We start from the raw sequence: 27,683 nt of genomic DNA, 5'->3' as shown, positions 1-27,683 counted from the left end.
TCCCCCTCGCTGCACCCTCCCACGCGGGCAACAGCCGCAGCGACCTCCGCCGGCGTAGTCGAATCGACCAGGCCGCGCACCCTAAGGTCAGCTTTTTTGACCGGACGCGCGACCTTTACGCCGGTGCCTGCCAGCGCTTCCGCCACTTTTGTGGCGAGGACGGTGGCCTTGGCGGCACCGTCGGTGCCAGGGACCTCCAAAATTAACCCCCCAGTCACCGCCCTTCGCGGCCTCAGCGAGGCGATGCCAATTTCTGCCAGGTCCACCTTGGACCTGGCAGTGGCCATCGCCTGCGCGTAAGTAATGTCCACGCCAGACGGAACCGTTATGGTAACCGCTGCTGTGCGTGGCGGTCGAGGAGGCAGGGGTGTCTTCCTGGGGGCCGCCGGGACCACCCGTCCTTTTTTATTATTCGACGCCGCAGTGGCCTTGGCAGCCGCCTTTTTAGCCTTCCGGCCAACCACCTGGGACCACGCCTCCTGGGGCGGAGGCGCGGCAGAGGGTAGCGCCGATTCTGCTCGCGGTCGAGCGGGCTCCGTCTGGGCCGCTATAGCCGCCCCAGCTTTCCCACCCTTCTTCTTCTTCTTCGTCTTCTGCCGCACCCTGTCCGAAGACTGTGAGGGGACGGACGGCCCAGGGGCCACCGATCGCAGGGCCGAGTCCGCTCGCGGCGCGAGCTCCCTCCTGAATGACGCCAATTTGGCGTCTATCAGGGCGCCTATTTGCGCCAGAAAATCTGCAGGCGCTGCCGCAGGTGGTGGCGAGGACTTTTCTTGCCCGGAGCGATGGCAATCCCGGGCGCCGACGATCGGCGGCGATACTGATCCCTCTCCCGGGCGCGGCGGCGGAGGCATTGCGGCAGCAGCCGTTCTCGCCTCCACCACCTGCCGGAGCCGGGCCACCTCCGCCTGCAGCTCCATCATTTGCCCCCTGAGGACGGCATTTTCGGCCTCCAGGACACGCGTGGCGTCGGTAGCTGACCTCACTGCCAGCTCGGACACCCCCACCCTGCCGTTTAAGGCGGCCACCCTCAGGGCGCGGGCCAAGTTGCCCTTCAGCCCCTTTGACACGCCGGAGATCCTGGCCACCTCATCCAGGCTCTCCAGTATAGCGGCCGCGACATCCCGCGTCGGACGGTTGCGGAAATTTTCCTTGATATCCGTCTCGTCCGGGAGCGGGACGCTCGACCGCGATGGTCTCGGCACGGGGGCACCCGGGTCGAATATCGCCGCCACCTCCCTTGCCTCGGCCTCCAGCTGCGAAGCTTCGGCCAACCTAAGTTTGGCCTCTGCGAGGCCAACATATTCGCCGGTCGTCGGCGGCCGTCCTCTCTTCCTCGCTGACGACGAGCCCGGGACACTCTGCGATGAGTGGTGGGAGGAGACAGAGAAATCTGACTCCTCCCCCTCATCGCACTCACCAAGGCCCGCTGCGGTCCTCTTTTTGCCGCGTGTCGCCGAATGCCTCCGCGACACCGGCTCTGTGCATCTTTTGAGGCGCACGATAGGCCCGCGCACCTCCCCCACACGCTCGTTTCCCCCCTCCCCGGTTGTTTGTGAAAAAGTAGACTCCATACTTAATCCCACGAGTGTGGTCGGAAAGGAGGTCACCCCGGGTAGAGCCGCCATACCCGGGGAAGGCTAATACGCCCGGGGGGTCGCCAGGTACCCCGGGGTTGTCCGCTAACGATTGGTGCACCCACCAACCATAGCTGGCGCTTACTCCAGCTACGCCCTCTTCACCGCGCAACACTGCTTGGGGCTAGGGATTTTTTAGAGAGGTTGTCATCCTCGCGGCCCGGCCGGTTAAGGCAAGACCCCCGTTCCTGTAAAACATGACCACAGGTTTACGGTATGTGTCCGACTTTAGTTGGCCCCTCACCTCAAGCCACTCCGGCATGGTGGAACCTGCCAGGGAATAAATTCCCCGCCGGCACAGCCTTGAGGATCATTAGGGCACGAAGCCCCCCCACCACGACAAGGTAGCGGACTCGGGGGGGACCTTGACATAACCTTGACATAACCTTGACATAACCTTGACATAACCTTGACATAACCTTGACATAACCTTGACATAACCTTGACATAACCTTTTTTTTTTTTTTTTTTTTTATTTTACGTGGAGGAAATCTGCTCGCCAGACACCCCCGCCCCGCCCGGGGGAGCGGGACGAGGGTAGTGTGGGGATCGACCCACTAAAACCTCCACGGCGACCTGAGGACGCAGGACCGATCGCTGGCGATTCAACGGGGGAGCCACGGGAACTCTTGAAGAACACTACCGCGGCTCCCCCTCGCCTGGCCGGCCATCAGGATGGTAACGATGGCCGGCCGGGTCCCGGGGGAGATATAATCCTCCCCCCTAAATCCATTTAAATTCGGCGGCGCGAGGGGTCGCACCCCGCACCGCCCCGACACGGCGACCGCGCGATAGGTGACCAGGGCCCCCGCCCTGATCACAGCGGCCGCCGGGGGGACGACGAGTATATTGGAGGAGGATTACAGTTAACCCTCGCCTCCTTCAGGCGACTCGTCATCCCCCACTACCAACAGTGGAGGTCCTCCTCTGTTGGCGGGCGGCGGGCAATGAAACCAGCATGTTCTGGTACACCCGCCGCCCGCCTACTCTCAGCTGCCCGGGGTTTCTCGGCGTGGGCGCGCACGCCGTCCCCGGGCACGTCGGGCGGGATCTGTAAGCTCCCGATCCCGCTCGGCAGCCTCCTTCCGCGACATAACATCCTCGCAGAAAGAGATTGCTGCAGCCCACTTCCCCGGGCTCTCCAGCATGGCCCCAACTAGGCTGGAGAGTGCGAGGTCGTGACCGACATCCCGTTTTAGGACTCGGCGCAGCGCTGAAAAGGCGGGACATTCCTCCAGCGTGTGCTGCGCCGAGTCTTCCTCCGCGCCACAGTGGTGGCACACCGTCGTCGCTTCCCGCCCGATGCGACACAGGTAGACACCGAAGCAGCCATGCCCGGTGAACACCTGCGTCGCTCGGTAGGTGAGCCTGCCATGCCGTCTCTCCCGCCACGAGGTGAAGTGCGGCAGGAGAGCCCCGGGGACGCGCTCGCCGGCGTGGGAGCAAAGCTCGGCACGCCATCTGGCGAGCGCTAGTCGCCGGGCCTGGAGCTCGAAGCCCTCGACCGTCTCTCGCTCCGGCGGGGCCCCTCGAGCACGGCTGGCGATGCTTGTGCGCCTATAAACATAGGCGCGCACCGCCGCCTGAAGCTCGAAGGGAAGTTCTCCCGCCAGAGCAAGCGCCGCCACGGTAGACGTGGTGCGGTAACCCCTTATGAGGCGGATGGCCATCCGCCTCTGCAGCCGGCGCAACAACAGCGTGTTGCAACCTTGACATAACCTTGACATAACCTTGACATAACCTTGACATAACCTTGACATAACCTTGACATAACCTTGACATAACCTTGACATAACCTTTTTTTTTTTTTTTTATTTTACGTGGAGGAAATCTGCTCGCCAGACACCCTCGCCCCGCCCGGGGGAGCGAGACGAGGGTAGTGTGGGGATTGACCCACTAAAACCTCCACGGCGACCTGAGGACGCAGGACCGATCGCTGGCGATTCAACGGGGGAGCCACGGGAACTCTTGAAGAACACTACCGCGGCTCCCCCTCGCCTGGCCGGCCATCAAGATGGTAACGATGGCCGGCCGCGTCCCGGGGGGAGATAAATCCTCCCCCCTTAAATCCATTTAAATTCGGCGGCGCGAGGGGTCGCACCCCGCACCGCCCCGACACGGCGACCGCGCGATAGGTGACCAGGGCCCCCGCCCTGATCACAGCGGCCGCCAGGGGGACGACGAGTATGTTGGAGGAGGATCACGATTAGCCCTCGCCTCCTTCAGGCGACTCGCCATCCCCCACTCACAACAGGGGAGGTCCTCCTCTGTTGGCGGGCGGCGGGCAATGAAACCAGCATGTACTGGTACACCCGCCGCCCGCCTACTCTCAGCTGCCCGGGGTTTCTCGGCGTGGGCGCGCACGCCGTCCCCGGGCACGTCGGGCGGGATCTGTAAGCTCCCGATCCCGCTCGGCAGCCTCCTTCCGCGACATAACATCCTCGCAGAAAGAGATTGCTGCCGCCCACTTCCCCGGGCTCTCCAGCATGGCCCCAACTAGGCTGGAGAGTGCGAGGTCGTGACCGACTTCCCGTTTTAGGACTCGGCGCAGCGCTGAAAAGGCGGGACATTCCTCCAGCGTGTGCTGCGCCGAGTCTTCCTCCGCGCCACAATGGTGGCACACCGTCGTCGCTTCCCGCCCGATGCGACACAGGTAGACACCGAAGCAGCCATGCCCGGTGAACACCTGCGTCGCTCGGTAGGAGAGCCTGCCATGCCGTCTCTCCTGCCACGAGGTGAAGTGCGGCAGGAGAGCCCCGGGGACGCGCTCGCCGGCGTGGGAGCAAAGCTCGGCACGCCATCTGGCGAGCGCTAGTCTCCGGGCCTGGAGCTCGAAGCCCTCGACCGTCTCTCGCTCCGGCGGGGCCCCTCGAGCACGGCTGGCGATGCTTGTGCGCCTATAAACATAGGCGCGCACCGCCGCCTGAAGCTCGAAGGGAATTTCTCCCGCCAGAGCAAGCGCCGCCACGGTAGACGTGGTGCGGTAACCTCTTATGAGGCGGATGGCCATCCGCCTCTGCAGCCGGCGCAACAACACCGTGTTGCGCCGGCTGGTCATCACGTACGGCGCCCATATTGGGGCACCGTATAAGGCCATAGACCGCACCACGCCCAGGTATAGGCGGCGCACCAAATCTCCCGGTCCCCCGAGGTTGGGCAGCAGGCGGCCCAAAGAGGCCGCAGCCTTTTCGACTCGGGGGACGAGACGGTCGAGATGCGCATCGAAGCTCCAGCGGCTGTCGAGGATCAGTCCGAGATATTTCAACTCGGACTTCACCTCGACGCAGGCTTCTCCAACCCGGATCCACGATCTGGCCGGTGGCCGAGACCGAGGCCGTCCGTGAAACCAGACAGCCTCGGCCTTCTCCGGGGCTATTTTCAGCCCCAGATCGCGGATCCTCGCGACGACGGCTGCCACCGCAACCTCTGCTCGTCGGATGGTCCTCTCGAAGGTACTCCCGACGGCGACCACCAACGTGTCGTCCGCGTAGCAGACGAGGGTGGCACCGTCGGGCAGGGAGGCCTTTTCCAGGACCGCGTTGTAACCCAGGTCCCACAGGAGCGGTCCTAAAACGGACCCCTGCGGGACCCCGCGGTCCACTTCCCTCCGTATCATCCCGTACCGGCCCGGGTATTCGACCCACCTGTCCCGCAGGTAGGCTCCGATCACCCGCCTTAGATATGGAGGCACCTGGTGATCGACGAGGGCCTCCCTAATGGCGGACCAGGGCAGGGTGTTGAACGCATTGACGATGTCAATGGACACCGCCAAGCACACCCCGCCCCTTGCCACGGCATTGTCCGAGAGGGACTTGAGACGCTCGATAGCGTCGACCGTCGATCGCCCCTCCCGGAAGCCAAACTGGCAGTCCGCTAGATCGGGGCCGTCGCGGGACAGGTGTCTGGAGAGGCGGGCAACGATGATCTTCTCGAAGATCTTGCCCGCCTCATCCAGGAGACAAATGGGCCGGTACGCGGAGGGAGAATCCCCCGGCCTCCCATCCTTCCTCAAGAGGACCATCCGACTTTCTCTCCATAGGTCGGGGAACGTCCCCGACCTCAGGAGCCCAGAGTAGAGGCTCCTCAGCCTCTCCCCCAGGACGCTCGCGGCGAGCAGCCAGACCCGGCCGGGGATACCGTCCGGCCCCGGGGCGGTATTCTTGCCCCGGAGCCATTTGACGACCCCGGCCATCTCCTCCGGCGCGACCTCAAGATCCGGGGACCACTCATGTTCCTCTGGCTCAGGGACAGGCCGGGACGCCTCCCCGCTAACGGGGAATAAAGCGCCCACGACCCGCCCGAGCAGCCCCGGATCCAGGCTCTCCGACACGGGCGGCGCCCAGGGACGCAATCGTCCCAATGCCATCTTGTATGGGCGCCCCCACGGATCTCGGTTTAGAGAGCCGAGGAGATCGCGCCAGGCCTGGTCCTTCGCTCGCCTGATGGCCAGCTGCAGGGCGACCACCTTCTCCCGATATCGCCCGTACAGCTGGGCAGCCAGAACGTCGTCCGTACGTCGTCGTCGACGGGCGCGAGCGTACTGGCGTCGCGCGCGGACGCACTCGGTGCGTAACTCCGCTATCGCGCGCGACCACCAGTACACCGCCTTCCTCGGGAAGACCCTGGCCCGGGGCATGGCTACGTCGCAAATGGACGTCATTGCGCCACGGAACCAATGGGCCTCCCCATTCCCGTCGACTGGCCCGGCCGGTGTTGCTGGCCAGGCCACGACGCGGGCCGCCGCCATCAGAGCGTCCTGGTCGAGGCGCTTCAGCGCCCACCGCGGCTGAGGCGAACCTTCATCGGCGGGGCGACGACGGGGTGTCGATGGTGGGGCGGCGGAGAGGTCGAGAACTATGTATCTGTGGTCAGACAACGTCTCGACCCCTTCCGCCACCCTCCACCCCGTAATACGGCGCGCGGCCTGGGGCGTTGCCCACGAAAGGTCAACGATGGACCCCCCGTTATGCCGCACGCACGTATGGACCGAGCCCGTGTTCAGGAGACGGAGCTCCAGTCCCGCCGCCCAATCCAGCACCTCCCGGCCCCTCGAATCAGTCCCGGGGGAACCCCAAGCCGTGGCCTTGGCATTAAAGTCCCCCAGGACCAGCACCGGACGGGGATGGCAGCGGGAGACGCATCTCCCTACCCCGTCCAGATACTGCTCAAACTCTTCGAGGGACCACCTTGGAGGTGCGTATATCGCCACAACCGCGGTGCCGCCCCAATCGACGGCCACGTATCCCAGGCCGCGCTCGATAAGCGAGCACGGCGGGGACCCCGGCCTCCCAGCCCAAATAATCGCGGCGGAGCCAATCGAGTCCCCCATCCAGTGTGGATGTTTGGGGACCCTGTGCGGCTCCGCCACGACTGCCAACCCGGCACCCCGCTCGGCCAGGCATTGAAACAGGAGATCCTGCGCTCTGGCCGAGCAGTTGAGGTTAACTTGTATTATCGGGCCCGGGGGCCCCATTACACAGCCGTGTCCATCGCCGTCACGGCCGCGGATGCGGTGGCGTCAGGGACTTTAGTGGCCCCATTCGCCCCCGCGGGTGCGGCGGTAGCATCAGGCGGTGCCGCCTTTTCGTTGCTGGCCACGGTGGTCGCTGCCATGGCCATCGTGGTTTCCTTCCCTTTTTTATTGAATCTGGCAGACGACCTTTGGCCGCCTACCTTGCCTCGCCTCGCACTGACAGGACACGCCCGGCCGCCGAGGCGGTGACCAGAAGGCCTGCCCGCGCCCGCACAAAGCGGACAATTGGGCGTGGCCGTACAGGCTGCCACCTTATGGTCCCGACTGCCGCATCTATAGCAGCAGTCGGACCTATCCTCGGCAGAAGTGCACCGCTGACTGGTGTGGCCAACATCAAGGCAACGGTAACACTGCAGAGGCCGGGCACTCAGGGCCTCCACGGCTGCATGGGTCCAGCCGACGGTTATCCGGCCCGCGACAGCAACCTTGCGAGCGGCCGCGGCAGGACATCGGACCCAGAGGGTGCCCAATCCCGAGGGGGAAGACCGGATTTCGCCGGTATTGATGTCCCCCTCGCTGCACCCGCCCACGCGGGCAACAGCCGCAGCGACCTCCGCCGGCGTGGTCGAATCGACCAGGCCGCGCACCCTAAGGTCAGCTTTTTTGACCGGACGCGCGACCTTTACGCCGGTGCCTGCCAGCGCTTCCGCCACTTTTGTGGCGAGGACGGTGGCCTTGGCGGCCCCATCGGTGCCAGGGACTTCCAAAATTAACCCCCCAGTCACCGCCCTTCGCGGCCTCAGCGAGGCGATGCCAATTTCTGCCAGGTCCACCTTGGACCTGGCAGTGGCCATCGCCTGCGCGTAAGTAATGTCCACGCCAGACGGAACCGTTATGGTAACCGCTGCTGTGCGTGGCGGTCGCGGAGGCAGGGGTGTCTTCCTGGGGGCCGCCGGGACCACCCGTCCTTTTTTATTATTCGCCGCCGCAGTGGCCTTGGCAGCCGCCTTTTTAGCCTTGCGGCCAACCACCTGGGACCACGCCTCCTGGGGCGGAGGCGCGGCAGAGGGTAGCGCCGATTCTGCTCGCGGTCGAGCGGGCTCCGTCTGGGCCGCTATAGCCGCCCCAGCTTTCCCACCTTTCATCTTCTTCTTCGTCTTCCGCCCCACCCTGTCCGAAGACTGTGAGGGGACGGACGGCCCAGGTGCCACCGATCGCAGGGCCGAGTCCGTTCGCGGCGCGAGCTCCCTCCTGAATGACGCCAATTTGGCGTCTATCAGGGCGCTTATCTGCACCAGAAAATCTGCGGGCGCAGTCGCATGTGGGGGCGAGGACTTTTCTTGCCCGGAGCGTTGGCAGTCCCGGGCGGCGACGATCGGCGGCGATACTGAGCCCTCTCCCGGGCGCGGCGGCGGAGGCATTGCGGCAGCTGCCGTACTCGCCTCCACCACCTGCCGGAGCCGAGCCACCTCCGCCCGCAGCTCCGTCATTTGCCCCCTGAGGACGGCATTCTCTGCCTCCAGGGCACGCGTGGCGTCGGTAGCTGACCTAACCGCAAGCTCGGACACCCCCACCCTGCCGTTTAAGGCGGCCACCCTTAGGGCGCGGGCCAAATTGCCCTTCAGCCCCTTTGACACGCCGGAGATCCTGGCCACTTCATCCAGGCTCTCCAATATAGCGGCCGCGACATCCCGCGTTGGACGGTTGCGGAAATTTTCCGCTATATCCGTCTCGTCCGGGAGCGGGACGCTCGACCGCGATGGTCTCGACACGGGGGCTCCCGGGTCGAATATCGCCGCCACCTCCCTTGCCTCGGCCTCCAGCTGCGAAGCCTCGGCCAGCCTAAGTTTGGCCTCTGCGAGGCCAACATATTCGCCGGTCGTCGGCGGCCGTCCTCTTTTCCTCGCTGATGACGAGCCCGGGACACTCTGCGATGAGTGGTGGGAGGAGACAGAGAAATCTGACTCCTCCCCCTCATCGCACTCACCAAGGCCCGCTGCGGTCCTCTTTTTGCCGCGTGTTGCCGAATGACTCCGCGACACCGGCTCTGTACATCTCTTGAGGCGCACGATAGGCCCGCGCACCTCACCCTCACGCTCGTTTCCCCCCACCCCGGTTGTTTGTGAAAAAGAATCCATAATTGGTCCCACGAGTGTGGTCGGAAAGAAGGTCACCCCGGGCAGAGCCGCCATACCCGGGGAAGGCTAATACACCCGGGGGTCGCCAGGTACCCCGGGGTTGTCCGCTAAAGATTGGTGCACCCACCAACCATAGCTGGCGCTTAGTCCAGCTACACCCTCATCACCGCGCAACACTGCTTGGGGCTAGGGATTTTTTAGAGAGGTTGTCATCCTCGCGGCCCGGCCGGTTAAGGCAAGACCCCCGTTCCTGTAAAACATGACCACAGGTTTACGGTATGTGTCCGACTTTAGTTGGCCCCTCACCTCAAGCCACTCCGGCATGGTAGAACCTGCCAGGGAATAAATTCCCCGCCGGCACAGCCTTGAGGATCATTAGGGCACGAAGCCCCCCCACCACGACAAGGTAGCGGACATGGGGGGGAACCTTTTTTTTTTTTTTTTTTTTTTATTTTACGTGGAGGAAATCTGCTCTCCAGACACCCCCGCCCCGCCCGGGGGAGCGGGACGAGGGTAGTGTGGGGTTTGACCCACTAAAACCTCCACGGCGACCTGAGGACGCAGGACCGATCGCTGGCGATTCAACGGGGGAGCCACGGGAACTCTTGAAGAACACTACCGCGGCTCCCCCTCGCCTGGCCGGCCATCAAGATGGTAACGATGGCCGGCCTCGTCCCGGGGGGAGATAAATCCTCCCCCCTAGAATCCATTTCAATTCGGCGGCGCGAGGGGTCGCACTCCGCACCGCCCCGACACAGCGACCGCGCGATAGGTGACCAGGGCCCCCGCCCTGATCACAGCGGCCGCCGGGGGGACGACGAGTATATTGGAGGAGGATCACAGTTAACCCTCGCCTCCTTCAGGCGACTCGTCATCCCCAACTCCCAACAGTGGAGGTCCTCCTCTGTTGGCGGGCGGCGGGCAATGAAACCAGCATGTTCTGGTACACCCGCCGCCCGCCTACTCTCAGCTGCCCGGGGTTTCTCGGCGTGGGCGCGCACGCCGTCCCCGGGCACGTCGGACGGGATCTGTAAGCTCCCGATCCCGCTCGGCAGCCTCCTTCCGCGACATAACATCCTCGCAGAAAGAGATTGCTGCCGCCCACTTCCCTGGGCTCTCCAGCATGGCCCCAACTAGGCTGGAGAGTGCGAGGTCGTGACCGACATCCCGTTTTAGGACTCGGCGCAGCGCTGAAAAGGCGGGACATTCCTCCAGCGTGTGCTGCGCCGAGTCTTCCTCCGCGCCACAATGGTGGCACACCGCCGTCGCTTCCCGCCCGATGCGACACAGGTAGACACCGAAGCAGCCATGCCCGGTGAACACCTGCGTCGCTCGGTAGGAGAGCCTGCCATGCCGTCTCTCCCGCCACGAGGTGAAGTGCGGCAGGAGAGCCCCGGGGACGCGCTCGCCGGCGTGGGAGCAAAGCTCGGCACGCCATCTGGCGAGCGCTAGTCGCCGGGCCTGGAGCCCGAAGCCCTCGACCGTCTCTCGCTCCGGCGGGGCCCCTCGAGCACGGCCAGCGATGCTTGTGCGCGTGTAAACATAGGCGCGCACCGCCGCCTGAAGCTCGAAGGGAAGTTCTCCCGCCAGAGCAAGCGCCGCCACGGTAGACGTGGTGCGGTAACCTCTTATGAGGCGGATGGCCATCCGCCTCTGCAGCCGGCGCAACAACAGCGTGTTGCGCCGGCTGGTCATCACGTGCGGCGCCCATATCGGGGCACCGTATAAGGCCATAGACCGCACCACGCCCAGGTATAGGCGGCGCACCAAATCTCCCGGTCCCCCGAGGTTGGGCAGCAGGCGGCCCAAAGAGGCCGCCGCCTTTTCGACTCGGGGGACGAGACGGTCGAGATGCGCATCGAAGCTCCAGCGGCTGTCGAGGATCAGTCCGAGATATTTCAACTCGGACTTCACCTCGACGCAGGCTTCTCCAACCCGGATCCACGATCTGGCCGGTGGCCGAGACCGAGGCCGTCCGTGAAACCAGACAGCCTCGGCCTTCTCCGGGGCTATTTTCAGCCCCAGATCGCGGATCCTCGCGACGACGGCTGCCACCGCAACCTCTGCTCGTCGGATGGTCCTCTCGAAGGTACTCCCGACGGCGACCACCAACGTGTCATCCGCGTAGCAGACGAGGGTGGCACCGTCGGGCAGGGGGGCCTTCTCCAGGACCGCGTTGTAACCCAGGTCCCACAGGAGCGGTCCTAAAACGGACCCCTGCGGGACCCCGCGGTCCACTTCCCTCCGTATCATCCCGCACCGGCCCGGGTATTCAACCCACCTGTCCCGCAGGTAGGCCCCGATCACCCGCCTCAGATAGGGAGGCACCTGGTGATCGACGAGGGCCTCCCTAATGGCGGACCAGGGTAGGGTGTTGAACGCATTGACGATGTCAATGGACACCGCCAAGCACACCCCGCCCCTTGCCACGGCATTGTCCGAGAAGGACTTGAGACGGTCGATAGCGTCGACCGTCGATCGCCCCTCCCGGAAGCCAAACTGGCAGTCCGCCAGATCAGGGCCGTCGCGGGACAGGTGCCTGGAGAGGCGGGCAACAATGATCTTCTCGAAGATCTTGCCCGCCTCATCCAGGAGACAGATGGGCCGGTACGCGGAGGGAGAATCCCCCGGCCTCCCATCCTTCCCCAAGAGGACCATCCGACTTTCTCTCCATAGGTCGGGGAACGTCCCCGATCTCAGGAGCCCAGAGTAGAGGCTCCTCAGCCTCTCCCCCAGGACGCTCGCGGCGAGCAACCAGACCCGGCCGGGGATACCGTCCGGCCCCGGTGCGGTATTTTTGTCCCGGAGCCATTTGACGACCCCGGCCATCTCCTCCGGCGCAACCTCAAGATCCGGGGACCACTCATGTTCCTCTGGCTCAGGGACGAGCCGGGACGCCTCCCCGCTAACGGGGAATAAAGCGTCCACGACCCGCACGAGCAGCCCCGGATCCAGGCTCTCCGTCACGGGGGGCGCCCAGGGACGTAATCGCCCCAATGCCATCTTGTATGGGCGCCCCCACGGATCTCGGTTCAGAGAGCCGAGAAGATCGCGCCAGGCCTGGTCCTTCGCTCGCCTGATGGCCAGCTGCAGGGCGACCACCTTCTCCCGATATCGCCCATACAGCTGGGCAGCCAGCACGTCGTCCGTACGTCGTCGTCGACGGGCGCGAGCGTACTGGCGTCGCGCGCGGACGCACTCGGTGCGTAATTCAGCTATCGCACGCGACCACCAGTACACAGCCTTCCTCGGGAAGACCCTGGCCCGGGGCATGGCGACGTCGCAAACCGACGTCATTGCGCCCCGGAACCAACGGGCCTCCCCATTCCCGTCGACTGGCCCGGCCGGTGTTGCTGGCCAGGCCACGACGTGGGCTGCCGCCATCAGAGCGTCCTGGTCGAGGCGCTTCAGCGCCCACCGCGGTTGAGGCGATCCTTCATCAGCGGGGCGACGACGGGGTGTCGATGGTGGGGCGGCGGAGAGGTCGAGAATTATGTATCTGTGGTCAGACAACGTCTCGACCCCTTCCGCCACCCTCCACCCCGTAATACGGCGCGCGGCCGGGGGCGTTGCCCACGAAAGGTCAACGATGGACCCCCCGTTATGCCGCACGCACGTATGGACCGAGCCCGTATTCAGGAGACGGAGCTCCAGTCCCGCCGCCCAATCCAGCACCTCCCGGCCCCTCGAGTCAGTCCCGGGGGAACCCCAAGCCGTGGCCTTGGCATTGAAGTCCCCCAGGACCAGCACCGGACGGGGATGGCAGCGGGAGACGCATCTCCCTACCCCGTCCAGATACTGCTCAAACTCTTCGAGGGACCACCTTGGAGGTGCGTATATCGCCACAACCGCGGTTCCGCCCCAATCAACGGCCACGTATCCCAGGCCGCGCTCGATAACCGAGCACGGCGGGGACCCCGACCTCCCAGCCCAAATAATCGCGGCGGAGCCAATCGAGTCCCCCATCCAGTGTGGATGTTTGGGGACCCTGTGCGGCTCCGCCACGACTGCCAACCCGGCACCCCGCTCGGCCAGGCATTGAAACAGGAGATCCTGCGCTCTGGCCGAGCAGTTGAGGTTAACTTGTATTATCGGGCCCGGGGGCCCCATTACACAGCCGTGTCCATCGCCGTCACGGCCGCGGATGCGGTGGCGTCAGGGACTTTAGTGGCCCCATTCGCCCCCGCGGGTGCGGCGGTAGCATCAGGCGGTGCCGCCTTTTCGTTGCTGGCCACGGTGGTCGCTGCCTTGGCCATCGTGGTTTCCTTCCCTTTTTTATTGAATCTGGCAGACGACCTTTGGCCGCCTACCTTGCCTCGCCTCGCACTGACAGGACACGCCCGGCCGCCGAGGCGGTGACCAGAAGGCCTGCCCGCGCCCGCACAAAGCGGACAATTGGGCGTGGCCGTACAGGCTGCCACCTTATGGTCCCGACTGCCGCATCTATAGCAGCAGTCGGACCTATCCTCGGCAGAAGTGCACCGCTGACTGGTGTGGCCAACATCAAGGCAACGGTAACACTGCAGAGGCCGGGCACTCAGGGCCTCCACGACTGCATGGGTCCAGCCGACGGTTATCCGGCCCGCGACAGCAACCTTGCGAGCGGCCGCGGCAGGACATCGGACCCAGAGTGTGCCCAATCCCGAGGGGGAAGACCGGATTTCGCCGGTATTGATGTCCCCCTCGCTGCACCCGCCCACGCGGGCAACAGCCGCAGCGACCTCCGCCGGCGTGGTCGAATCGACCAGGCCGCGCACCCTAAGGTCAGCTTTTTTGACCGGACGCGCGACCTTTACGCCGGTGCCTGCCAGCGCTTCCGCCACTTTTGTGGCGAGGACGGTGGCCTTGGCGGCCCCATCGGTGCCAGGGACTTCCAAAATTAACCCCCCAGTCACCGCCCTTCGCGGCCTCAGCGAGGCGATGCCAATTTCTGCCAGGTCCACCTTGGACCTGGCAGTGGCCATCGCCTGCGCGTAAGTAATGTCCACGCCAGACGGAACCGTTATGGTAACCGCTGCTGTGCGTGGCGGTCGCGGAGGCAGGGGTGTCTTCCTGGGGGCCGCCGGGACCACCCGTCCTTTTTTGTTATTCGCCGCAGCAGTGGCCTTGGCAGCCGCCTTTTTAGCCTTGCGGCCAACCACCTGGGACCACGCCTCCTGGGGCGGAGGCGCGGCAGAGGGTAGCGCCGATTCTGCTCGCGGTCGAGCGGGCTCCGTCTGGGCCGCTATAGCCGCCCCAGCTTTCCCACCTTTCTTCTTCTTCTTCGTCTTCCGCCCCACCCTGTCCGAAGACTGTGAGGGGACGGACGGCCCAGGTGCCACCGATCGCAGGGCCGAGTCCGTTCGCGGCGCGAGCTCCCTCCTGAATGACGCCAATTTGGCGTCTATCAGGGCGCTTATCTGCGCCAGAAAATCTGCGGGCGCAGTCGCATGTGGGGGCGAGGACTTTTCTTGCCCGGAGCGTTGGCAGTCCCGGGCGGCGACGATCGGCGGCGATACTGAGCCCCCTCCCGGGCGCGGCGGCGGAGGCATTGCGGCAGCAGCCGCACTCGCCTCCACCACCTGCCGGAGCCGAGCCACCTCCGCCCGCAGCTCCGTCATTTGCCCCCTGAGGACGGCATTCTCTGCCTCCAGGGCACGCGTGGCGTCGGTAGCTGACCTAACCGCAAGCTCGGACACCCCCACCCTGCCGTTTAAGGCGGCCACCCTTAGGGCGCGGGCCAAATTGCCCTTCAGCCCCTTTGACACGCCGGAGATCCTGGCCACTTCATCCAGGCTCTCCAATATAGCGGCCGCGACATCGCGCGTTGGACGGTTGCGGAAATTTTCCGCTATATCCGTCTCGTCCGGGAGCGGGACGCTCGACCGCGATGGTCTCGGCACGGGGGCTCCCGGGTCGAATATCGCCGCCACCTCCCTTGCCTCGGCCTCCAGCTGCGAAGCCTCGGCCAGCCTAAGTTTGGCCTCTGCGAGGCCAACATATTCGCCGGTCGTCGGCGGCCGTCCTCTTTTCCTCGCTGACGACGAGCCCGGGACACTCTGCGATGAGTGGTGGGAGGAGACAGAGAAATCTGACTCCTCCCCCTCATCGCACTCACCAAGGCCCGCTGCGGTCCTCTTTTTGCCGCGTGTCGCCGAATGCCTCCGCGACACCGGCTCTGTGCATCTTTTGAGGCGCACGATAGGCCCGCGCACCTCCACCTCACGCTCGTTTCCCCCCTCCCCGGTTGTTTGTGAAAAAGTAGACTCCATACTTAATCCCACGAGTGTGGTCGGAAAGGAGGTCACCCCGGGTAGAGCCGCCATACCCGGGGAAGGCTAATACGCCCGGGGGGTCGCCAGGTACCCCGGGGTTGTCCGCTAACGATTGGTGCACCCACCAACCATAGCTGGCGCTTACTCCAGCTACGCCCTCTTCACCGCGCAACACTGCTTGGGGCTAGGGATTTTTTAGAGAGGTTGTCATCCTCGCGGCCCGGCCGGTTAAGGCAAGACCCCCGTTCCTGTAAAACATGACCACAGGTTTACGGTATGTGTCCGACTTTAGTTGGCCCCTCACCTCAAGCCACTCCGGCATGGTAGAACCTGCCAGGGTATAAATTCCCCGCCGGCACAGCCTTGAGGATCATTAGGGCACGAAGCCCCCCCACCACGACAAGGTAGCGGACACGGGGGGGACATGGGGGGGAACCTTGACATAACCTTGACATAACCTTGACATAACCTTGACATAACCTTGACATAACCTTGACATAACCTTGACATAACCTTTTTTTTTTTTTTTTTTTTTTTTTTTTTTTTTTTATTTTACGTGGAGGAAATCTGCTCGACAGACACCCCCGCCCCGCCCGGGGGAGCGGGACGAGGGTAGTGTGGGGTTTGACCCACTAAAACTTCCACGGCGACCTGAGGACGCAGGACCGATCGCTGGCGATTCAACGGGGGAGCCACGGGAACTCTTGAAGAACACTACCGCGGCTCCCCCTCGCCTGGCCGGCCATCAGGATGGTAACGATGGCCGGCCGCGTCCCGGGGGAGATATAATCCTCCCCCCTAAATCCATTTAGATTCGGCGGCGCGAAGGGTCGCACCCCGCACCGCCCCGACACGGCGACCGCGCGATAGGTGACCAGGGCCCCCGCCCTGATCACAGCGGACGCCGGGGGGACGACGAGTATATTGGAGGAGGATCACAGTCAACCCTCGCCTCCTTCAGGCGACTCGTCATCCCCCACTCCCAACAGTGGAGGTCCTCCTCTGTTGGCGGGCGGCGGGCAATGAAACCAGCATGTTCTGGTACACCCGCCGCCCGCCTACTCTCAGCTGCCCGGAGTTTCTCGGCGTGGGCGCGCACGCCGTCCCCGGGCACGTCGGGCGGGATCTGTAAGCTCCCGATCCCGCTCGGCAGCCTCCTTCCGCGACATAACATCCTCGCAGAAAGAGATTGCTGCCGCCCACTTCCCCGGGCTCTCCAGCATGGCCCCAACTAGGCTGGAGAGTGCGAGGTCGTGACCGACTTCCCGTTTTAGGACTCGGCGCAGCGCTGAAAAGGCGGGACATTCCTCCAGCGTGTGCTGCGCCGAGTCTTCCTCCGCGCCACAGTGGTGGCACACCGTCGTCGCTTCCCGCCCGATGCGACACAGGTAGACACCGAAGCAGCCATGCCCGGTGAACACCTGCGTCGCTCGGTAGGAGAGCCTGCCATGCCGTCTCTCCCGCCACGAGGTGAAGTGCGGCAGGAGAGCCCCGGGGACGCGCTCGCCGGCGTGGGAGCAAAGCTCGGCACGCCATCTGGCGAGCGCTAGTCTCCGGGCCTGGAGCTCGAAGCCCTCGACCGTCTCTCGCTCCGGCGGGGCCCCTCGAGCACGGCTGGCGATGCTTGTGCGCCTATAAACATAGGCGCGCACCGCCGCCTGAAGCTCGAAGGGAAGTTCTCCCGCCAGAGCAAGCGCCGCCACGGTAGACGCGGTGCGGTAACCTCTTATGAGGCGGATGGCCATCCGCCTCTGCAGCCGGCGCAACAACAGCGTGTTGCGCCGGCTGGTCATCACGTACGGCGCCCATATCGGGGCACCGTATAAGGCCATAGACCGCACCACGCCCAGGTATAGGCGGCGCACCAAATCTCCCGGTCCCCCGAGGTTGGGCAGCAGGCGGCCCAAAGAGGCCGCCGCCTTTTCGACTCGGGGGACGAGACGGTCGAGATGCGCACCGAAGCTCCAGCGGCTGTCGAGGATCAGTCCGAGATATTTCAACTCGGACTTCACCTCTACGCAGGCTTCTCCAACCCGGATCCACGATCTGGCCGGTGGCCGAGACCGAGGCAGTCCGTGAAACCAGACAGCCTCGGCCTTCTCCGGGGCTATCTTCAGCCCCAGATCGCGGATCCTCGCGACGACGGCTGCCACCGCAACCTCTGCTCGTCGGATGGTCCTCTCGAAGGTACTCCCGACGGCGACCACCAACGTGTCGTCCGCGTAGCAGACGAGGGTGGCACCGTCGGGCAGGGAAGCCTTCTCCAGGACCGCGTTGTAACCCAGGTCCCACAGGAGCGGTCCTAAAACGGACCCCTGCGGGACTCCGCGGTCCACTTCCCTCCGTATCATCCCGCACCGGCCCGGGTATTCAACCCACCTGTCCCGCAGGTAGGCCCCGATCACCCGCCTCAGATAGGGAGGCACCTGGTGATCAACGAGGGCCTCCCTGATGGCGGACCAGGGCAGGGTGTTGAACGCATTGACGATGTCAATGGACACCGCCAAGCACACCCCGCCCCTTGCCACGGCATTGTCCGAGAGGGACTTGAGACGGTCGATGGCGTCGACCGTCGATCGCCCCTCCCGGAAGCCAAACTGGCAGTCCGCTAGATCGGGGCCGTCGCGGGACAGGTGTCTGGAGAGGCGGGCAACAATGATCTTCTCGAAGATCTTGCCCGCCTCATCCAGGAGACAAATGGGCCGGTACGCGGAGGGAGAATCCCCCGGCCTCCCATCCTTCCTCAAGAGGACCATCCGACTTTCTCTCCATAGGTCAGGGAACGTCCCCGACCTCAGGAGCCCAGAGTAGAGGCTCCTCAGCCTCTCCCCCAGGACGCTCGCGGCGAGCAACCAGACCCGGCCGGGGATACCGTCCGGCCCCGGGGCGGTGTTCTTGCCCCGGAGCCATTTGACGACCGCGGCCATCTCCTCCGGCGCGACCTCAAGATCCGGGGACCACTCGTGTTCCTCTGGCTCAGGGACGGGCCGGGACGCCTCCCCGCTAACGGGGAATAACGCGTCCACGACCCGACCGAGCAGCCCCGGGTCCAGGCTCTCCGTCACGGGGGGCGCCCAGGGACGCAATCGTCCCAATGCCATCTTGTATGGGCGCCCCCACGGATCCCGGTTCAGAGAGCCGAGGAGATCGCGCCAGGCCTGGTCCTTCGCTCGCCTGATGGCCAGCTGCAGGGCGACCACCTTCTCCCGATATCGCCCGTACAGCTGGGCAGCCAGCACGTCGTCCGTACGTCGTCGTCGACGGGCGCGAGCGTACTGGCGTCGCGCGCGGACGCACTCGGTGCGTAATTCCGCTATCGCGCGCGACCACCAGTACACCGCCTTCCTCGGGAAGACCCTGGCCCGGGGCATGGCGACGTCGCAAACCGACGTCATTGCGCCCCGGAACCAACGGGCCTCCCCATTCCCGTCGACTGGCCCGGCCGGTGTTGCTGGCCAGGCCATGACGTGGGCTGCCGCCATCAGAGCGTCCCGGTCGAGGCGCTTCAGCGCCCACCGCGGCTGAGGCGAACCTTCATCGGCGGGGCGACGACGGGGTGTCGATGGTGGGGCGGCGGAGAGGTCGAGAACTATGTATCTGTGGTCAGACAACGTCTCGACCCCTTCCGCCACCCTCCACCCCGTAACACGGCGCGCGGCCGGGGGCGTTGCCCACGAAAGGTCAACGATGGACCCCCCGTTATGCCGCACGCACGTATGGACCGAGCCCGTGTTCAGGAGACGGAGCTCCAGTCCCGCCGCCCAATCAAGCACCTCCTGGCCCCACGAGTCAGTCCCGGGGGAACCCCAAGCCGTGGCCTTGGCATTAAAGTCCCCCAGGACCAGCACCGGACGGGGATGGCAGCGGGAGACGCATCTCCCTACCCCGTCCAGATACTGCTCAAACTCTTCGAGGGACCAACTTGGAGGTGCGTATATCGCCACAACCGCTGTGCCGCCCCAATCAACGGCCACGTATCCCAGGCCGCGCTCGATAAGCGAGCACGGCGGGGACCCCGACCTCCCAGCCCAAATAATCGCGGCGGAGCCAATCGAGTCCCCCATCCAGTGTGGATGTTTGGGGACCCTGTGCGGCTCCGCCACGACTGCCAACCCGGCACCCCGCTCGGCCAGGCATTGAAACAGGAGATCCTGCGCTCTGGCCGAGCAGTTGAGGTTAACTTGTATTATCGGGCCCGGGGGCCCCATTACACAGCCGTGTCCATCGCCGTCACGGCCGCGGATGCGGTGGCGTCTGGGACTTTAATGGCCCCATCCGCCCCCGCGGGCGCGGCGGTAGCATCAGGCGATGCTGCCTTTCCGTTGCTGGCCACGGTGGTCGCTGCCTTGGCCATCGTGGTTACCTTCCCTTTTTTATTAAGTCTGGCAGACGGCCTTTGGCAGCCCACCTTGCCTCGCCCCACACTGGCAGAACATGCCCGGCTGCCGAGGCGGTGACCAGACGGCTTGCCCGCGCCCGCACAAAGCGGGCAATTGGGCGTGGCCGTACAGGCTGCCGCCTTATGGTCCCGACTGCCGCATCTATAGCAGCAGTCGGACCTATCCTCGGCAGAAGTGCACCGCTGACTGGTGTGGCCAACACCAAGACAGCGGTAACACTGCAGAGGCCGGGCACTCAGGGCCTCCACGGTTGCCTGGGTCCAGCCGACAGTTATCCGGCCCGCGACAGCAACCTTGCGAGCGGCCGCGGCAGGACATCGGACCCAGAGGGTGCCCAATCCCGAGGGAGAAGCCCGGATTTCGCCGGTATTGATGTCCCCCTCGCTGCACCCGCCCACGCGGGCAACAGCCGCAGCGACCTCCGCCGTCGTGGTCGAATCGACCAGGCCGCGCACCCTAAGGTCAGCTTTTTTGACCGGACGCGCGACCTTTACGCCGGTGCCAGCCAGCGCTTCCGCCACTTTTGTGGCGAGGACGGTGGCCTTGGCGGCCCCATCGGTGCCAGGGACCTCCAAAATTAACCCCCCAGTCACCGCCCTTCGCGGCCTCAGCGAGGCGATGCCAATTTCTGCCAGGTCCACCTTGGACCTGGCAGTGGCCATCGCCTGCGCGTAAGTAATGTCCACGCCAGACGGAACCGTTATGGTAACCGCTGCTGTGCGTGGCGGTCGAGGAGGCAGGGGTGTCTTCCTGGGGGCCGCCGGGACCACCCGTCCTTTTTTATTATTCGCCGCCGCAGTGGCCTTGGCAGCCGCCTTTTTAGCCTTGCGGCCAACCACCTGGGACCACGCCTCCTGGGGCGGAGGTGCGGCAGAGGGTAGCGCCGATTCTGCTCGCGGTCGAGCGGGCTCCGTCTGGGCCGCTATAGCCGCCCCAGCTTTCCCACCTTTCTTCTTCTTCTTCGTCTTCCGCCGCACCCTGTCCGAAGACTGTGAGGGGACGGACGCACCAGGGGCCACCGTCCGCAGGGCAGAGTCCGTTCGCGGCGCGAGCTCCTTCCTGAATGACGCCAATTTGGCGTCTATCAGGGCGCCTATTTGCGCCAGAAAATCTGCGGGCGCAGCCGCAGGTGGTGGCGAGGACTTTTCTTGCCCGGAGCGATGGCAATCCCGGGCGTCGACGATCGGCAGCGATACTGAGCCTTTTCCCGGGCGTGGCGGCGGGGGCATTGCAGCAGCAGCCGTTCTCGCCTCCACCACCTGCCGGAGCCGGGCTACCTCCGCCTGCAGCTCCGTCATTTGCCCCCTGAGGACGGCATTTTCGGCCTCCAGGGCACGCGTGGCGTCGGTAGCTGACCTCACTGCCAGCTCGGACACCCCCACCCTGCCGTTTAAGGCGGCCACCCTCAGGGCGCGGGCCAAGTTGCCCTTCAGCCCCTTTGACACACCGGAGATTCTGGCCACCTCATCCAGGCTCTCCAATATAGCGGCCGCGACATCCCGCGTCGGACGGTTACGGAAATTTTCCGCGATATCCGTCTCGTCCGGGAGCGGGACGCTCGACCGCGATGGTCTCGGCACGGGGGCACCCGGGTCGAATATCGCCGCCACCTCACTTGCCTCGGCCTCCAGCTGCGAAGCCTCGGCCAGCCTAAGTTTGGCCTCTGCGAGGCCAACATATTCGCCGGTCGTCGGCGGCCGTCCTCTCTTCCTCGCTGACGACGAGCCCGGGACACTCTGCGATGAGTGGTTTGAGGAGACAGAGAAATCTGACTCCTCCCCCTCATCGCACTCACCAAGGCCCGCTGCGGTCCTCTTTTTGCCGCGTGTTGCCGAATGCCTCCGCGACACCGACTCTGTACATCTTTTGAGGCGCACGATAGGACCGCGCACCTCCACCTCACGCTCGTTTCCCCCCTCCCCGGTTATTTGTTTAAAAGAATCCATAATTGGTCCCACGAGTGTGGTCGGAAAGAAAGGTCACCCCGGGCAGAGCCGCCATACCCGGGGAAGGCTAATACACCCGGGGGTCGCCAGGTACCCCGGGGTTGTCCGCTAAAGATTGGTGCACCCACCAACCATAGCTGGCGCTTACTCCAGCTACACCCTCATCATCGCGCAACACTGCTTGGGGCTAGGGATTTTTTAGAGAGGTTGTCATCCTCGCGGCCCGGCCGGTTAAGGCAAGACCCCCGTTCCTGTAAAACATGACCACAGGTTTACGGTATGTGTCCGACTTTAGTTGGCCCCTCACCTCAAGCCACTCCGGCATGGTAGAACCTGCCAGGGAATAAATTCCCCGCCGGCACAGCCTTGAGGATCATTAGGGCACGAAGCCCCCCCACCACGACAAGGTAGCGGACACGGGGGGGAACCTTGACATAACCTTGACATAACCTTGACATAACCTTGACATAACCTTGACATAACCTTGACATAACCTTGACATAACCTTGACATAACCTTGACATAACCTTTTTTTTTTTTTTTTATTTTACGTGGAGGAAATCTGCTTGCCAGACACCCCCGCCCCGCCCGGGGGGAGCGGGACGAGGGTAGTGTGGGGTTTGACCCACTAAAACCTCCACGGCGACCTGAGGACGCAGAACCGATCGCTGGCGATTCAACGGGGGAGCCACGGGAACTCTTGAAGAACACTACCGCGGCTCCCCCTCGCCTGGCCGGCCATCAGGATGGTAACGATGGCCGGCCGCGTCCCGGGGGGAAATAAAATAAATCCTCCCCCCTAAAATCCAATTAAATTCGGCGGCGCGAGGGGTCGCACCCCGAACCGCCCCGACACGGCGACCGCGCGATAGGTGACCAGGGCCCCCGCCCTGATCACAGCGGCCGCCGGGGGGACGACGAGTATATCGGAGGAGGATCACAGTTAACACTCGCCTCCCTCAGACGACTCGTCATCCCCCACTCCCAACAGTGGAGGTCCTCCTCTGTTGGCGGGCGGCGGGCAATGAAACCAGCATGTACTGGTACACCCGCCGCCCGCCTACTGTCAGCTGCCCGGGGTTTCTCGGCGTGGGCGCGCACGCCGTCCCCGGGCACGTCGGGCGGGATCTGTAAGCTCCCGATCCCGCTCGGCAGCCTCCTTCCGCGACATAACCTCCTCGCAGAAAGAGATTGCTGCCGCCCACTTCCCCGGGCCCTCCAGCATGGCCCCAACTAGGCTGGAGAGTGCGAGGTCGTGGCCGACTTCTCGTTTTAGGACTCGGCGCAGCGCTGAAAAGGCGGGACATTCCTCCAGCGTGTGCTGCGCCGAGTCTTCCTCCGCGCCACAGTGGTGGCACACCGTCGTCGCTTCCCGCCCGATGCGACACAGGTAGACACCGAAGCAGCCATGCCCGGTGAACACCTGCGTCGCTCGGTAGGAGAGCCTGCCATGCCGTCTCTCCCGCCACGAGGTGAAGTGTGGCAGGAGAGCCCCGGGAACGCGCTCGCCGGCGTGGGAGCAAAGCTCGGCACGCCATCTGGCGAGCGCTAGTCTCCGGGCCTGGAGCTCGAAGCCCTCGACCGTCTCTCGCTCCGGCGGGGCCCCCCGAGCACGGCTGGCGATGCTCGTGCGCCCATAAACATAGGCGCGCACCGCCGCCTGAAGCTCGAAGGGAAGCTCTCCCGCCAGAGCAAGCGCCGCCACGGTAGACGTGGTGCGGTAACCTCTTATGAGGCGGATGGCCATCCGCCTCTGCAGCCGGCGCAACAACAGCGTGTTGCGCCGGCTGGTCATCACGTACGGCGCCCAGATTGGGGCACCGTATAAGGCCATAGACCGCACCACGCCCAGGTATAGGCGGCGCACCAAATCTCCCGGTCCCCCGAGGTTGGGCAGCAGGCGGCCCAAAGAGGCCGCCGCCTTTTCGACTCGGGGGACGAGACGGTCGAGATGCGCATCGAAGCTCCAGCGGCTGTCGAGGATCAGTCCGAGATATTTCAACTGGGACTTCACCTCGACGCAGGCTTCTCCAACCCGGATCCACGATCTGGCCGGTGGCCGAGACCGAGGCCGTCCGTGGAACCAGACAGCCTCGGCCTTCTCCGGGGCTATTTTCAGCCCCAGATCGCGGATCCTCGCGACGACGGCTGCCACCGCAACCTCTGCTCGTCGGATGGTCCTCTCGAAGGTACTTCCGACGGCGACCACCAACGTGTCGTCCGCGTAGCAGACGAGGGTGGCACCGTCGGGCAGGGAGGCCTTTTCCAGGACCGCGTTGTAACCCAGGTCCCACAGGAGCGGTCCTAAAACAGACCCCTGCGGGACCCCGCGGTCCACTTCCCTCCGTATCATCCCGTACCGGCCCGGGTATTCGACCCACCTGTCCCGCAGGTAGGCCCCGATCACCCGCCTCAGATAGGGAGGCACCTGGTGATCGACGAGGGCCCCCCTAATGGCGGACCAGGGCAGGGTGTTGAACGCATTGACGATGTCAATGGACACCGCCAAGCACACCCCGCCCCTTGCCACGGCATTGTCCGAGAGGGACTTGAGACGGACGATAGCGTCGACCGTCGATCGCCCCTCCCGGAAGCCAAACTGGCAGTCCGCCAGATCTGGGCCGTCGCGGGACAGGTGCCTGGAGAGGCGGGCAACAATGATCTTCTCGAAGATCTTGCCCGCCTCATCCAGGAGACAAATGGGCCGGTACGCGGAGGGAGAATCCCCCGGCCTCCCTTCCTTCCTCAAGAGGACCATCCGACTTTCTCTCCATAGGTCGGGGAACGTCCCCGACCTCAGGAGCCCAGAGTAGAGGCTCCTCAGCCTCTCCCCCAGGACGCTCGTGGCGAGCAACCAGACCCGGCCGGGGATACCGTCCGGCCCCGGGGCGGTATTCTTGCCCCGGAGCCATTTGACGACCCCGGCCATCTCCTCCGGCGCGACCTCAAGATCCGGGGACCACTCATGTTCCTCTGGCTCAGGGACGGGCCGGGACGGCCCCTCGCTAACGGGGAATAAAGCGTCCACGACCCGCCCGAGCAGCCCCGGATCCAGGCTCTCCGTCACGGGGGGCGCCCAGGGACGCAATCGTCCCAATGCCATCTTGTATGGGCGCCCCCACGGATCTCGGTTTAGAGAGCCGAGGAGATCGCGCCAGGCCTGGTCCTTCGCTCGCCTGATGGCCAGCTGCAGGGCGACCACCTTCTCCCGATATCGCCCGTACAGCTGGGCAGCCAGCACGTCGTCCGTACGTCGTCGTCGACGGGCGCGAGCGTACTGGCGTCGCGCGCGGACGCACTCGGTGCGTAATTCAGCTATCGCACGCGACCACCAGTACACAGCCTTCCTCGGGAAGACCCTGGCCCGGGGCATGGCGACGTCGCAAACCGACGTCATTGCGCCCCGGAACCAACGGGCCTCCCCATTCCCGTCGACTGGCCCGGCCGGTGTTGCTGGCCAGGCCACGACGTGGGCTGCCGCCATCAGAGCGTCCTGGTCGAGGCGCTTCAGCGCCCACCGCGGTTGAGGCGATCCTTCATCAGCGGGGCGACGACGGGGTGTCGATGGTGGGGCGGCGGAGAGGTCGAGAATTATGTATCTGTGGTCAGACAACGTCTCGACCCCTTCCGCCACCCTCCACCCCGTAATACGGCGCGCGGCCGGGGGCGTTGCCCACGAAAGGTCAACGATGGACCCCCCGTTATGCCGCACGCACGTATGGACCGAGCCCGTGTTCAGGAGACGGAGCTCCAGTCCCGCCGCCCAATCCAGCACCTCCCGGCCCCTCGAGTCAGTCCCGGGGGAACCCCAAGCCGTGGCCTTGGCATTGAAGTCCCCCAGGACCAGCACCGGACGGGGATGGCAGCGGGAGACGCATCTCCCTACCCCGTCCAGATACTGCTCAAACTCTTCGAGGGACCACCTTGGAGGTGCGTATATCGCCACAACCGCGGTTCCGCCCCAATCAACGGCCACGTATCCCAGGCCGCGCTCGATAACCGAGCACGGCGGGGACCCCGGCCTCCCAGCCCAAATAATCGCGGCGGAGCCAATCGAGTCCCCCATCCAGTGTGGATGTTTGGGGACCCTGTGCGGCTCCGCCACGACTGCCAACCCGGCACCCCGCTCGGCCAGGCATTGAAACAGGAGATCCTGCGCTCTGGCCGAGCAGTTGAGGTTCACTTGTATTATCGGGCCCGGGGGCCCCATTACACAGCCGTGTCCATCGCCGTCACGGCCGCGGATGCGGTGGCGTCAGGGACTTTAGTGGCCCCATTCGCCCCCGCGGGTGCGGCGGTAGCATCAGGCGGTGCCGCCTTTTCGTTGCTGGCCACGGTGGTCGCTGCCTTGGCCATCGTGGTTTCCTTCCCTTTTTTATTGAATCTGGCAGACGACCTTTGGCCGCCTACCTTGCCTCGCCTCGCACTGACAGGACACGCCCGGCCGCCGAGGCGGTGACCAGAAGGCCTGCCCGCGCCCGCACAAAGCGGACAATTGGGCGTGGCCGTACAGGCTGCCACCTTATGGTCCCGACTGCCGCATCTATAGCAGCAGTCGGACCTATCCTCGGCAGAAGTGCACCGCTGACTGGTGTGGCCAACATCAAGGCAACGGTAACACTGCAGAGGCCGGGCACTCAGGGCCTCCACGACTGCATGGGTCCAGCCGACGGTTATCCGGCCCGCGACAGCAACCCTGCGAGCGGCCGCGGCAGGACATCGGACCCAGAGGGTGCCCAATCCCGAGGGGGAAGACCGGATTTCGCCGGTATTGATGTCCCCCTCGCTGCACCCGCCCACGCGGGCAACAGCCGCAGCGACCTCCGCCGGCGTGGTCGAATCGACCAGGCCGCGCACCCTAAGGTCAGCTTTTTTGACCGGACGCGCGACCTTTACGCCGGTGCCTGCCAGCGCTTCCGCCACTTTTGTGGCGAGGACGGTGGCCTTGGCGGCCCCATCGGTGCCAGGGACTTCCAAAATTAACCCCCCAGTCACCGCCCTTCGCGGCCTCAGCGAGGCGATGCCAATTTCTGCCAGGTCCACCTTGGACCTGGCAGTGGCCATCGCCTGCGCGTAAGTAATGTCCACGCCAGACGGAACCGTTATGGTAACCGCTGCTGTGCGTGGCGGTCGCGGAGGCAGGGGTGTCTTCCTGGGGGCCGCCGGGACCACCCGTCCTTTTTTATTCGCGGCCGCAGTGGCCTTGGCAGCCGCCTTTTTAGCCTTGCGGCCAACCACCTGGGACCACGCCTCCTGGGGCGGAGGCGCGGCAGATGGTAGCGCCGATTCTGCTCGCGGTCGAGCGGGCTCCGTCTGGGCCGCTATAGCCGCCCCAGCTTCCCCACCTTTCTTCTTCTTCTTCGACTTCCGCCCCACCCTGTCCGAAGACTGTGAGGGGACGGACGGCCCAGGTGCCACCGATCGCAGGGCCGAGTCCGTTCGCGGCGCGAGCTCCCTCCTGAATGACGCCAATTTGGCGTCTATCAGGGCGCTTATCTGCGCCAGAAAATCTGCGGGCGCAGTCGCATGTGGGGGCGAGGACTTTTCTTGCCCGGAGCGTTGGCAGTCCCGGGCGGCGACGATCGGCGGCGATACTGAGCCCCCTCCCGGGCGCGGCGGCGGAGGCATTGCGGCAGCAGCCGTACTCGCCTCCACCACCTGCCGGAGCCGAGCCACCTCCGCCCGCAGCTCCGTCATTTGCCCCCTGAGGACGGCATTCTCTGCCTCCAGGGCACGCGTGGCGTCGGTAGCCGACCTAACCGCAAGCTCGGACACCCCCACCCTGCCGTTTAAGGCGGCCACCCTTAGGGCGCGGGCCAAATTGCCCTTCAGCCC

This window comes from Megalopta genalis, chromosome 10 (assembly GCF_051020955.1).
Source record: "Megalopta genalis isolate 19385.01 chromosome 10, iyMegGena1_principal, whole genome shotgun sequence".
Classification (NCBI taxonomy): domain Eukaryota; kingdom Metazoa; phylum Arthropoda; class Insecta; order Hymenoptera; family Halictidae; genus Megalopta; species Megalopta genalis.
Note: the sequence above shows the minus strand (reverse complement) of the source record.